This window comes from Salmo salar, chromosome 19 (genome assembly GCF_965601325.2).
Source record: "Salmo salar chromosome 19, fSalSal1, whole genome shotgun sequence".
In the NCBI taxonomy this organism is placed as follows: domain Eukaryota; kingdom Metazoa; phylum Chordata; class Actinopteri; order Salmoniformes; family Salmonidae; genus Salmo; species Salmo salar.
In genome coordinates, this window is record NC_138309.1 from 41,085,426 (window position 1) to 41,097,570 (window position 12,145).

Below are 12,145 nucleotides of genomic sequence, written 5' to 3' on the forward strand. Positions count from 1 at the left end.
CCCTAACCCACTGTCTATCTATTTCATACCCTAACTCATTGTCTGTGTCCTACCCTAACCCACTGTCTGTCTGTTTCATACCCTAACCCACTGTCTGTTTCCTACCCTAACCCACTGTCTGTCTGTTTCCTACCCTAACCCACTGTCTGTTTCCTACCCTAACCCACTGTCTGTCTGTTTCATACCCTAAACCACTGTCTGTCTATTTCTTACCCTAACACACTGTCTGTCTGTTTCATACCCTAACCCACTGTCTGTCTGTTTCCTACCCTAACCCACTGTCTGTTTCCTACCCTAACACACTGTCTGTCTGTTTCCTACCCTAACCCACTGTCTGTCTGTTTCCTACCCTAACCCACTGTCTGTTTCCCACCCTGACTCACTGTCTGTCTGTCTGTTTCATACCCTAACCCACTGTCTGTCTGTTTCCTACCCTAACACACTGTCTGTTTCCTACCCTAACCCACTGTCTGTCTGTTTCCTACCCTAACCCACTGTCTGTCTGTTTCCTACCCTAACACACTGTCTGTCTGTCCTACCCTAACTCACTGTCTGTCTGTTTCATACCCTAACCCACTGTCTGTCTGTATCATACCCTAACTCACTGTCTGTCTGTATCATACCCTAACCCACTATATGTCTGTTTCCTACCCTAACTCATTGTCTGTCTGTTTCATACCCTAACCCACTGTCTGTCTGTTTCCTACCCTAACCCACTGTCTGTCTGTTTCATACCCTAAACCACTGTCTGTCTATTTCTTACCCTAACACACTGTCTGTCTGTTTCATACCCTAACCCACTGTCTGTCTGTTTCCTACCCTAACCCACTGTCTGTTTCCTACCCTAACACACTGTCTGTCTGTTTCCTACCCTAACCCACTGTCTGTCTGTTTCCTACCCTAACCCACTGTCTGTTTCCCACCCTGACTCACTGTCTGTCTGTCTGTTTCATACCCTAACCCACTGTCTGTCTGTTTCCTACCCTAACACACTGTCTGTTTCCTACCCTAACCCACTGTCTGTCTGTTTCCTACCCTAACCCACTGTCTGTCTGTTTCCTACCCTAACACACTGTCTGTCTGTCCTACCCTAACTCACTGTCTGTCTGTTTCATACCCTAACCCACTGTCTGTCTGTATCATACCCTAACTCACTGTCTGTCTGTATCATACCCTAACCCACTATATGTCTGTTTCCTACCCTAACTCATTGTCTGTCTGTTTCATACCCTAACCCACTGTCTGTCTGTTTCCTACCCTAACCCACTGTCTGTTTCCTACCCTAACCCACTGTCTGTCTGTTTCCTACCCTAACCCACTGTCTGTCTGTTTCATACCCAAACCACTGTCTGTCTGTTTCCTTACCTAACCCACTGTCTGTCTGTTTCATACCCTGACCCACTGTCTGTTTCCTACCCTAACCCACAGTCTGTCTGTGTCTTACCCTAACCCAGTGTCTATTTCCTACCCTAACCCACTGTCTGTCTGTTTCATACCCTAACCCACTGTCTGTCTGTTTCCTACCCTAAACCACTGTCTCTTTCCTACCCTATCCCACTGTCTATTTCCTACCCTAACCCACTGTCTGTCTGTTTCATACCCTAACCCACTGTCTGTCTATCGCATACCCTAACACACTGTCTGCGTCCTACCATACCCCACTGTCTGTCTGTTTCATACCCTAACCCACTGTCTGTTTCCTACCCTAACCCACTGTCTGTCTGTTTCCTACCCTAACCCACTGTCTGTCTGTTTCATACCCAAACCACTGTCTGTCTGTTTCCTTACCTAAACCACTGTCTGTCTGTTTCATACCCTGACCCACTGTCTGTCTTCTTCCCTAACCCACAGTCTGTCTGTGTCCTACCCTAACCCACTGTCTATTTCCTACCCTAACCCACTGTCTGTCTGTTTCATACCCTAACCCACTGTCTGTCTGTTTCCTACCCTAACCCACTGTCTGTTTCCTACCCTATCCCACTGTCTATTTCCTACCCTAACCCACTGTCTGTCTGTTTCATACCCTAACCCACTGTCTGTCTATTTCATACCCTAACTCATTGTCTGTGTCCTACCCTAACCCACTGTCTGTCTGTTTCATACCCTAACCCGCTGTCTGTTTCCTACCCTAACCCACTGTCTGTTTCCTACCCTAACCCACTGTCTGTCTGTTTCATACCCTAAACCACTGTCTGTCTATTTCTTACCCTAACCCACTGTCTGTCTGTTTCATACCCTAACCCACTGTCTGTCTGTTTCCTACCCTAACCCACTATCTGTTTCCTACCCTAACACACTGTCTGTCTGTTTCCTACCCTAACCCACTGTCTGTCTGTTTCCTACCCTAACCCACTGTCTGTTTCCTACCCTAACACACTGTCTGTCTGTTTCCTACCCTAACCCACTGTCTGTCTGTTTCCTACCCTAACCCACTGTCTGTTTCCTACCCTAACTCACTGTCTGTCTGTTTCATACCCTAACCCACTGTCTGTCTGTTTCCTACCCTAACAAACTGTCTGTTTCCTACCCTAACCCACTGTCTGTCTGTTTCCTACCCTAACCCACTGTCTGTCTGTTTCCTACCCTAACACACTGTCTGTCTGTCCTACCCTAACTCACTGTCTGTCTGTTTCATACCCTAACCCACTGTCTGTCTGTATCATACCCTAACTCACTGTCTGTCTGTATCATACCCTAACCCACTGTATGTCTGTTTCCTACCCTAACTCATTGTCTGTCTGTTTCATACCCTAACACACTGTCTGTCTATTTCATTCCCTAACCCACTGTCTGTCTGTTTCCTACCCTAACCCACTGTCTGTTTCCTACCCTAACCCACTGTCTGTCTGTTTCATACCCTAAGCCACTGTCTGTCTATTTCCTACCCTAACACACTGTCTGTCTGTTTCATACCCTAACCCACTGTCTGTCTGTTTCCTACCCTAACCACTGTTTGTCCTACCCTAACTCACTGTCTGTCTGTTTCATACCCTGACCCACTGTCTGTTTCCTACCCTAACCCACAGTGTGTCTGTGTCTTACCCTAACCCACTGTCTATTTCCTACCCTAACCCACTGTCTGTCTGTTTCATACCCTAACCCACTGTCTGTCTGTTTTCTACCCTAACGCACTGTCTGTTTCCTACCCTATCCCACTGTCTATTTCCTACCCTAACCCACTGTCTGTCTGTTTCATACCCTAACCCACTGTCTGTCTATTTCATACCCTAACTCACTGTCTTTGTCCTACCCTAACCCACTGTCTGTCTGTTTCATACCCTAACCCACTGTCTGTTTCCTACCCTAACCCACTGTCTGTCTGTGTCTTACCCTAACCCACTGTCTATTTCCTACCCTAACCCACTGTCTGTCTGTTTCATACCCTAACCCACTGTCTGTCTGTTTCCTACCCTAACCCACTGTCTGTTTCCTACCCTAACCCACTGTCTGTCTGTTTCATACCCTAAACCACTGTCTGTCTATTTCCTACCCTAACCCACTGTCTGTCTGTTTCATACCCTAACCCACTGTCTGTCTGTTTCCTACCCTAACCCACTGTCTGTTTCCTACCCTGACAGACTGTCTGTCTGTTTCATACCCTAAACCACTGTCTGTCTATTTCCTACCCTAACCCACTGTCTGTCTGTTTCATACCCTAACCCACTGTCTGTCTGTTTCCTACCCTAACCCACTGTCTGTTTCCTACCCTGACACACTGTCTGTCTGTTTCCAACCCTAACCCACTGTTTGTGCTACCCTAACTCTCTATCTGTCTGTGTCTTTCCCTATCCCACTGTCTATTTCCTACCCTAACCCACTGTCTGTCTGTTTCATACCCTAACCCACTGTCTGTCTGTTTCCTACCCTAACCCACTGTCTCTTTCCTACCCTATCCCACTGTCTATTTCCTACCCTAACCCACTGTCTGTCTGTTTCATACCCTAACCCACTGTCTGTCTGTTTCCTACCCTAACCCACTGTCTGTTTCCTACCCTAACCCACTGTCTGTCTGTTTCATACCCTAAACCACTGTCTGTCTATTTCCTACCCTAACCCACTGTCTGTCTGTTTCATACCCTAACCCACTGTCTGTCTGTTTCCTACCCTAACCCACTGTCTGTTTCCTACCCTGACACACTGTCTGTCTGTTTCATACCCTAAACCACTGTCTGTCTATTTCCTACCCTAACCCACTGTCTGTCTGTTTCATACCCTAACCCACTGTCTGTCTGTTTCCTACCCTAACCCACTGTCTGTTTCCTACCCTGACACACTGTCTGTCTGTTTCCAACCCTAACCCACTGTTTGTGCTACCCTAACTCACTATCTGTCTGTTTCATACCCTGACCCACTGTCTGTTTCCTACCCTAACCCACAGTCTGTCTGTGTCTTTCCCTAACCCACTGTCTATTTCCTACCCTAACCCACTGTCTGTCTGTTTCATACCCTAACCCACTGTCTGTCTGTTTCCTACCCTAACCCACTGTCTCTTTCCTACCCTATCCCACTGTCTATTTCCTACCCTAACCCACTGTCTGTCTGTTTCATACCCTAACCCACTGTCTGTCTGTTTCCTACCCTAACCCACTGTCTGTTTCCTACCCTAACCCACTGTCTGTCTGTTTCATACCCTAAACCACTGTCTGTCTATTTCCTACCCTAACCCACTGTCTGTCTGTTTCATACCATAACCCACTGTCTGTTTCCTACCCTAACACACTGTCTGTCTGTTTCCTACCCTAACGCACTGTCTGTCTGTTTCCTACCCTAACCCACTGTCTGTTTCCTACCCTAACTCACTGTCTGTCTGTTTCATACCCTAACCCACTGTCTGTCTGTTTCCTACCCTAACACACTGTCTGTTTCCTACCCTAACCCACTGTCTGTCTGTTTCCTACCCTAACCCACTGTCTGTCTGTTTCCTACCCTAACCCACTGTCTGTCCTACCCTAACTCACTGTCTGTCTGTTTCATACCCTGACCCACTGTCTGTTTGCTACCCTAACCCACAGTCTGTCTGTGTCTTACCCTAACCCACTGTCTATTTCCTACCCTAACCCACTGTCTGTCTGTTTCATACCCTAACCCACTGTCTGTCTATTTCATACCCTAACTCATTGTCTGTGTCCTACCCTAACCCACTGTCTGTCTGTTTCATACCCTAACCCACTGTCTGTTTCCTACCCTAACCCACTGTCTGTCTGTTTCCTACCCTAACCCACTGTCTGTTTCCTACCCTAACCCACTGTCTGTCTGTTTCATACCCTAAACCACTGTCTGTCTATTTCTTACCCTAACCCACTGTCTGTCTGTTTCCTACCCTAACCCACTGTCTGTTTCCTACCCTAACACACTGTCTGTCTGTTTCCTACCCTAACCCACTGTCTGTCTGTTTCCTACCCTAACCCACTGTCTGTTTCCCACCCTGACTCACTGTCTGTCTGTCTGTTTCATACCCTAACCCACTGTCTGTCTGTTTCCTACCCTAACACACTGTCTGTTTCCTACCCTAACCCACTGTCTGTCTGTTTCCTACCCTAACCCACTGTCTGTCTGTTTCCTACCCTAACACACTGTCTGTCTGTCCTACCCTAACTCACTGTCTGTCTGTTTCATACCCTAACCCACTGTCTGTCTGTATCATACCCTAACTCACTGTCTGTCTGTATCATACCCTAACCCACTGTATGTCTGTTTCCTACCCTAACTCATTGTCTGTCTGTTTCATACCCTAACACACTGTCTGTCTATTTCATTCCCTAACCCACTGTCTGTCTGTTTCCTACCCTAACCCACTGTCTGTTTCCTACCCTAACCCACTGTCTGTCTGTTTCCTACCCTAACCCACTGTCTGTCTGTTTCATACCCAAACCACTGTCTGTCTGTTTACTTACCTAAACCACTGTCTGTCTGTTTCATACCCTGACCCACTGTCTGTCTTCTTCCCTAACCCACAGTCTGTCTGTGTCTTACCCTAACCCACTGTCTACATCCTACCCTAACCCACTGTCTGTCTGTTTCATACCCTAACCCACTGTCTGTCTGTTTCCTACCCTAACCCACTGTCTGTTTCCTACCCTATCCCACTGTCTATTTCCTACCCTAACCCACTGTCTGTCTGTTTCATACCCTAACCCACTGTCTGTCTATTTCATACCCTAACTCACTGTCTGTGTCCTACCCTAACCCACTGTCTGTCTGTTTCATACCCTAACCCACTGTCTGTCTGTTTCCTACCCTAACCCACTGTCTGTTTCCTACCCTAACCCACTGTCTGTCTCTTTCATACCCTAAACCACTGTCTGTCTATTTCCTACCCTAACAAACTGTCTGTCTGTTTCATACCCTAACCCACTGTCTGTCTGTTTCCTACCCTAACCCACTGTCTGTTTCCTACCCTGACACACTGTCTGTCTGTTTCCTACCCTAACCCACTGTCTGTCTATTTCCTACCCTAACCCACTGTTTGTCCTACCCTAACTCACTGTCTGTCTGTTTCATACCCTGACCCACTGTCTGTTTCCTACCCTAACCCACAGTCTGTCTGTGTCTTACCCTAACCCACTGTCTATTTCCTACCCTAACCCACTGTCTGTCTGTATCATAGCCTAACCCACTGTCTGTCTGTTTCCTACCCTAACCCACTGTCTCTTTCCTACCCTATTACACTGTCTATTTCCTACCCTAACCCACTGTCTGTCTGTTTCATACCCTAACCCACTGTCTGTCTATTGCATACCCTAACACACTGTCTGCGTCCTACCCTATCCCACTGTCTGTCTGTTTCATACCCTAAACCACTGTCTGTTTCCTACCCTAACCCACTGTCTGTCTGTTTCATACCCTAACCCACTGTCTGTCTTTTTCATACCCTAACCCACTGTCTGTTTCCTACCCTAACCCACTGTCTGCCTGTTTCCTACCCTAACCCACTGTCTGTCTGTTTTTCCTACCCTAACCCACTGTCTGTATCCTACCCTAACCCACTGTCTGTCTGTTTCATACCCTAACCCACTGTCTGTCTGTTTCCTACCCTAACCCACTGGCTGTATGTTTTCTACCCTAACCCACTGTCTGTCTGTTTCCTACCCTAACCCACTGTCTGTTTCCTACCCTAACACACTGTCTGTCTGTCTGTTCCATACCCTGACCCACTGTCTGTTTCCTACCCTAACCCACAGTCTGTCTGTGTCTTACCCTAACCCACTGTCTATTTCCTACCCTAACCCACTGTCTGTCTGTTTCATACCCTAACCCACTGTCTGTCTGTTTCCTACCCTAAAGCACTGTGTCTTTCCTACCCTATCCCACTGTCTATTTCCTACCCTAACCCACTGTCTGTCTGTTTCATACCCTAACCCACTCTCTGTCTATTGCATACCCTAACACACTGTCTGCGTCCTACCCTACCCCACTGTCTGTCTGTTCCATACCCTAACCCACTGTCTGTTACCTACCCTAACCCACTGTCTGTCTGTTTCCTACCCTAACCCACTGTCTGTCTGTTTCAAACCCAAACCACTGTCTGTCTGTTTCCTTACCTAAACCACTGTCTGTCTGTTTCATACCCTGACCCACTGTCTGTATTCTACCCTAACCCACAGTCTGTCTGTGTCTTACCCTAACCCACTGTCTATATCCTACCCTAACCCACTGTCTGTCTGTTTCATACCCTAACCCACTGTCTGTCTGTTTCCTACCCTAACCCACTGTCTGTTTCCTACCCTATCCCACTGTCTATTTCCTACCCTAACCCACTGTCTGTCTGTTTCATAACCTAACCCACTGTCTGTCTATTTCATACCCTAACTCACTGTCTGTGTCCTACCCTAACCCACTGTCTGTCTGTTTCATACCCTAACCCACTGTCTGTTTCCTACCCTAACCCACTGTCTGTCTGTTTCCTACCCTAACCCACTGTCTGTTTCCTACCCTAACCCACTGTCTGTCTGTTTCATACCCTAAACCACTGTCTGTCTATTTCCTACCCTAACCCACTGTCTGTCTGTTTCATACCCTAACCCACTGTCTGTCTGTTTCCTACCCTAACCCACTGTCTGTTTCCTACCCTAACACACTGTCTGTCTGTTTCCTACCCTAACCCACTGTCTGTCTGTTTCCTACCCTAACCCACTGTCTGTTTCCTACCCTAACTCACTGTCTGTCTGTTACATAGCCTAACCCACAGTCTGTCTGTGTCTTACCCTAACCCACTGTCTATTTCCTACCCTAACCCACTGTCGGTCTGTTTCATACCCTAACCCACTGTCTGTCTATTGCATACCCTAACACACTGTCTGCGTCCTACCATACCCCACTGTCTGTCTGTTTCATACCCTAACCCACTGTCTGTTTCCTACCCTAACCCACAGTCTGTCTGTTTCCTACCCTAACCCACTGTCTGTCTGTTTCATACCCAAACCACTGTCTGTCTGTTTCCTTACCTAAACCACTGTCTGTCTGTTTCATACCCTGACCCACTGTCTGTCTTCTTCCCTAACCCACAGTCTGTCTGTGTCTTACCCTAACCCACTGTCTATATCCTACCCTAACCCACTGTCTGTCTGTTTCATACCCTAACCCACTGTCTGTCTGTTTCCTACCCTAACCCACTGTCTGTTTCCTACCCTATCCCACTGTCTATTTCCTACCCTAACCCACTGTCTGTCTGTTTCATACCCTAACCCACTGTCTGTCTATTTCATACCCTAACTCACTGTCTGTGTCCTACCCTAACCCACTGTCTGTCTGTTTCATACCCTAACGCACTGTCTGTCTGTTTCCTACCCTAACCCACTGTCTCTTTCCTACCCTATCCCACTGTCTATTTCCTACCCTAACCCACTGTCTGTCTGTTTCATACCCTAACCCACTGTCTGTCTATTGCATACCCTAACACACTGTCTGCGTCCTACCCTATCCCACTGTCTGTCTGTTTCATACCCTAAACCACTGTCTGTTTCCGACCCTAACCCACTGTCTGTCTGTTTCCTACCCTAACACACTGTCTGTCTGTTTCATACCCAAACCACTGTCTGTCTGTTTCCTTACCTAACCCACTGTCTGTCTGTTTCATACCCTAACACAATGTCTGCGTCCTACCCTATCCCACTGTCTGTCTGTTTCATACCCTAACCCACTGTCTGTTTCCTACCCTAACTCACTGTCTGTCTGTTTCCTACCCTAACCCACTGTCTGTCTGTTTCATACCCAAACCACTGTCTGTCTGTTTCCTTACCTAACCCACTGTCTGTCTGTTTCATACCCTGACACACTGTCTGTCTTCTACCCTAACCCACAGTCTGTCTGTGTCCTACCCTAACCCACTGTCTATTTCCTACCCTAACCCACTGTCTGTCTGTTTCATACCCTAACCCACTGTCTGTCTGTTTCCTACCCTAACCCACTGTCTGTTTCCTACCCTATCCCACTGTCTATTTCCTACCCTAACCCACTGTCTGTCTGTTTCATACCCTAACCCACTGTCTGTTTCCTACCCTAACCCACTGTCTGTCTGTTTCATACCCTAACCCACTGTCTGTCTGTTTCCTACCCTAACCCACTGTCTGTTTCCTACCCTATCCCACTGTCTATTTCCTACCCTAACCCACTGTCTGTCTGTTTCATACCCTAACCCACTGTCTGTCTATTTCATACCCTAACTCACTGTCTGTGTCCTACCCTAACCCACTGTCTGTCTGTTTCATACCCTAACCCACTGTCTGTTTCCTACCCTAACCCACTGTCTGTCTGTTTCCTACCCTGACGCACTGTCTGTTTCCTACCCTAACCCACTGTCTGTCTGTTTCATACCCTAAACCACTGTCTGTCTATTTCCTACCCTAACACACTGTCTGTCTGTTTCATACCCTAACCCACTGTCTGTCTGTTTCCTACCCTAACCCACTGTCTGTTTCCTACCCTGACACACTGTGTGTCTGTTTCCTACCCTAACCCACTGTCTGTCTGTTTCCTACCCTAACCCACTGTTTGTCCTACCCTAACTCACTGTCTGTCTGTTTCATACCCTGACCCACTGTCTGTTTCCTACCCTAACCCACATTCTGTCTGTGTCTTACCCTAACCCACTGTCTATTTCCTACACTAACCCACTGTCTGTCTGTTTCATACCCTAACCCACTGTCTGTCTGTTTCCTACCCTAACCCACTGTCTCTTTCCTACCCTATCCCACTGTCTATTTCCTACCCTAACCCACTGTCTGTCTGTTTCATACCCTAACCCACTGTCTGTCTATTGCATACCCTAACACACTGTCTGCGTCCTACCCTATCCCACTGTCTGTCTGTTTCATACCCTAAACCACTGTCTGTTTCCTACCCTAACCCACTGTCTGTCTGTTTCCTACCCTAACGCACTGTCTGTCTGTTTCATACCCAAACCACTGTCTGTCTGTTTCCTTACCTAACCCACTGTCTGTCTGTTTCATACCCTAACACACTGTCTGCGTCCTACCCTATCCCACTGTCTGTCTGTTTCATACCCTAACCCACTGTCTGTTTCCTACCCTAACCCACTGTCTGTCTGTTTCCTACCCTAACCCACTGTCTGTCTGTTTCATACCCAAACCACTGTCTGTCTGTTTCCTTACCTAACCCACTGTCTGTCTGTTTCATACCCTGACCCACTGTCTGTCTTCTACCCTAACCCACAGTCTGTCTGTGTCCTACCCTAACCCACTGTCTATTTCCTACCCTAACCCACTGTCTGTCTGTTTCATACCCTAACCCACTGTCTGTCTGTTTCCTACCCTAACCCACTGTCTGTTTCCTACCCTATCCCACTGTCTATTTCCTACCCTAACCCACTGTCTGTCTGTTTCATACCCTAACCCACTGTCTGTTTCCTACCCTAACCCACTGTCTGTCTGTTTCATACCCTAACCCACTGTCTGTCTGTTTCCTACCCTAACCCACTGTCTGTTTCCTACCCTATCCCACTGTCTATTTCCTACCCTAACCCACTGTCTGTCTGTTTCATACCCTAACCCACTGTCTGTCTATTTCATACCCTAACTCACTGTCTGTGTCCTACCCTAACCCACTGTCTGTCTGTTTCATACCCTAACCCACTGTCTGTTTCCTACCCTAACCCACTGTCTGTCTGTTTCCTACCCTAACCCACTGTCTGTTTCCTACCCTAACCCACTGTCTGTCTGTTTCATACCCTAAACCACTGTCTGTCTATTTCCTACCCTAACACACTGTCTGTCTGTTTCATACCCTAACCCACTGTCTGTCTGTTTCCTACCCTAACCCACTGTTTGTCCTACCCTAACTCACTGTCTGTCTGTTTCATACCCTGACCCACTGTCTGTTTCCTACCCTAACCCACATTCTGTCTGTGTCTTACACTAACCCACTGTCTATTTCCTACACTAACCCACTGTCTGTCTGTTTCATACCCTAACCCACTGTCTGTCTGTTTCCTACCCTAACCCACTGTCTCTTTCCTACCCTATCCCACTGTCTATTTCCTACCCTAACCCACTGTCTGTCTGTTTCATACCCTAACCCACTGTCTGTCTATTGCATACCCTAACACACTGTCTGCGTCCTACCCTATCCCACTGTCTGTCTGTTTCATACCCTAAACCACTGTCTGTTTCCTACCCTAACCCACTGTCTGTCTGTTTCCTACCCTAACGCACTGTCTGTCTGTTTCATACCCAAACCACTGTCTGTCTGTTTCCTTACCTAACCCACTGTCTGTCTGTTTCATACCCTAACACACTGTCTGCGTCCTACCCTATCCCACTGTCTGTCTGTTTCATACCCTAACCCACTGTCTGTTTCCTACCCTAACCCACTGTCTGTCTGTTTCCTACCCTAACCCACTGTCTGTCTGTTTCATACCCAAACCACTGTCTGTCTGTTTCCTTACCTAACCCACTGTCTGTCTGTTTCATACCCTGACCCACTGTCTGTCTTCTACACTAACCCACAGTCTGTCTGTGTCCTACCCTAACCCACTGTCTATTTCCTACCCTAACCCACTGTCTGTCTGTTTCATACCCTAACCCACTGTCTGTCTGTTTCCTACCCTAACCCACTGTCTGTTTCCTACCCTATCCCACTGTCTATTTCCTACCCTAACCCACTGTCTGTCTGTTTCATACCCTAACCC

The 12,145-nt window shown here is 47.5% G+C and overlaps 1 protein-coding gene across 3 annotated transcripts in view; it reads right to left on the minus strand.

Moving 5' to 3' along the window:
- LOC106591551 (microfibril-associated glycoprotein 4) overlaps nt 1–12,145 on the minus strand; it is a 368,706-nt gene that overhangs the window by 188,534 nt on the left and 168,027 nt on the right. The gene's annotated exons all lie outside the window — the stretch shown is intronic.